Raw genomic sequence first — 2,500 nt, 5'->3', positions numbered from 1 at the left:
TTGTCAGTGGCCTTGCTGGCTAGAGGCTGACAGTGGAGGGAGAGTGGGTTGAGTGTTCAGCATCTTGATCGCTTGGTGCATTGTGCTGCTCGCCAGCCTGGTGGTTACGGGAACGGAGGGCGCCTGTACCTCTTTCCAGAGGGCAGGAGGCTGAACAGTTTGTGTGCAGGGTGGCTTGTGTCTTTGATGTTCATCAGTGCTTTCCGGGTGAGGCGTGTGGTGTAAATGTCCTGCAGGGAGGGGAGTGGTACTCCAATGATCTTCTTCGCTGTGTTCACAACACGCTGGAGTGTCTTCCTGTTTTTCTCCGTGCAGCTTTCCTCCCCACACTGTGATGCAGTTGGACACGACGCTCTCTATGGTTCCTCTGTAGAATGTTGTCATGATGGAGGGTGTAGCACTTGCCTTCTTTAGTTTGCGCAGGAAGTAGAGGCGCTGATGGGCCTTCTTCGCCAGTGATGTAGTGTTGGTGGTCCAAGAGAGGTCGTCGCTGATGTGCACTCCAAGGAACTTGGTGCTGCTCACTCTCTCCACAGCATCGCCGTCGATGGTCAGTGGTGGCAGTTGTTTTTGGACCCTTTGGAAGTTGACAACAATCTCCTTGGTCTTGTTGACATTCAGCAGGAGGTTGTTGTCTTTGCACCATCTGGCCAGCAGGTCTACTTCTTCTCTGTAGTGAGTCTCATCGCCCTTGGTGATGAGGCCCACCAGTGTTGTATCATCCGCAAACTTCACTAGATGGTTAGTGCCGTGGGTCGTTGTGCAGTCGTGTGTCAGCAGCGGTGGAACAGCAGGGGGCTGAGAACACAACTTGCGGAGCCCCGTGCTCAGGGTCAGGGTGCTCGAGGTGTTGTTCCCTACCCGTACTGCTTGTGGTCTTTGCATCAGGAAGTCCAGCAGCCAGTTGCAGAGGGAGGTGCTGAAACCTAGTTTGTCCAGTTTTCTGATGAGTTGTTGTGGTATTATGGTATTGAATGCTGAACTGAAGTCAATGAACAGCATTCTCACATATGAGTCTTTATTGTCCAAGTGGGTGAGGGCTGGATGGAGGGCAGAGCAAATTGCATCCTCCGTGGATCGCTTGGCTCGGTATGCGAACTGGTAGGGGTCTAGGGTGGGGGGTAGGGTGGCTTTGATGTGTGACAGGACTAGCCGTTCGAAGCACTTCATGATTATGGGCGTCAGTGCTACAGGACGGTAGTCATTGAAGCATGATGGTGATGATTTCTTCGGCACAGGTATGATGGTAGCAGCTTTGAAAAGTGATGGGATGACTGCTTGCTCCAGAGAGATGTTAAAGATGTCTGTGAAGACATCCTTCAGCTCTTCTGCACAATCCTTCAACACTCGGCCTGGTATGTTGTCTGGGCCAGCTGCTTTGCGTGGGTTGATGGTGGCCAGTGTCCTCTTAACACTGGCAGAGGACAGGTAAAGGGGTTGATCATGGGGGGGGAGGGGGAGTTTTCTGTGGGTGGTGAGTGTCATTTTGTGCTTCAAAGCGGGCAAAGAAAAAACTGTTCAGGTCGTTTAGCAGAGAGGTGTTGTTGTCACAGCTTCGTGGTGCAGGCTTATAGTCCGTGATGGCCTGTATGCCCTGCCACAGGCTCTGTGCATCTCTGCTGTCTTTGAAGTGTGTTTTTATTTTGTCCGAGTATTCCTTTTTTGCTTTCCTGATGCCCTGGGACAGGTTAGCCCTTGCTGTCTTTAGGACAGCTACGTCTCCTGCTCTGAAGGCTTTGTCTCTGGCCCTCAGCAGTCGGTGAACGTCTCCTGTGAACCATGGCTTCTGGTTGGCCCTGGTAGTGATGTGTGTTTTATTTCTGTAACATCATCGATGCATTTTGTGATGTAGGAGGTCACGGTGTCTGTGTACTCCTCAATGTCAATGTGATTGCTGTGGGTGGCAGTTGTTTTGAAAATGTCCCAGTCTGTGGTTTCAAAGCAGTCCTGAATGTCGTGAGATGGCTCCCTCAGGCCCATTTTCTCACCTCCTTCTGAAGTGGTTTGGTGAGTTTTGGGTTTTGTGTGTAAGGTGGGAGTAGGAGAATTGTGGTGTGGTGTGATGATGGAATGTGGGGGATGGGGTTTGGGTTGTATGGTGTGTTGTGATTTGTGTAAAGGAGGTGGAGGGTGTTTTGTGCTCTTGTTGGGAAGTTGACATGTTGATGAAATTTTGGAAGTACTGTTTTGAGATTTCCGTGGTTGAAATCTCCCAGTACCACTGTGAAGGCATCTGGGTGTGCATCTTGTTGTTCACTGATGCCCCGATGCAGCTCGTTCAGTGCCTCGCTTTTGACGCCATTGTTGTTGCTGGGTGGGAGGTAGACGGCGACTAATAGGATAGGATAGCGGATATTTCTCTGGGTAAATAGAAGAGTCGGCACTTGATGATCATGAACTCCACTCGTGGAGAGCAGTGCCTCTGTACTACCGTAGCATTATTGCACCAAGCATCATGTGTGTAGACACATATTCCTCCCCCTCGTTTTTTCTCTGCAAG

The 2,500-nt window shown here is 50.7% G+C and overlaps 1 protein-coding gene across 2 annotated transcripts in view; it reads left to right on the top strand.

Annotated features, from left to right (window-relative positions):
* The window catches only part of gulp1b (GULP PTB domain containing engulfment adaptor 1b), a 137,249-nt gene that overhangs the window by 116,546 nt on the left and 18,203 nt on the right, over window positions 1-2,500 (top strand). The window lies entirely within an intron of this gene.

This window comes from Engraulis encrasicolus, chromosome 12 (assembly GCF_034702125.1).
Source record: "Engraulis encrasicolus isolate BLACKSEA-1 chromosome 12, IST_EnEncr_1.0, whole genome shotgun sequence".
Classification (NCBI taxonomy): Eukaryota; Metazoa; Chordata; class Actinopteri; order Clupeiformes; family Engraulidae; genus Engraulis; species Engraulis encrasicolus.
The sequence above is the reverse complement of the archived record's forward strand: the minus strand, read 5'-3'. Positions and strand labels throughout refer to the sequence as shown.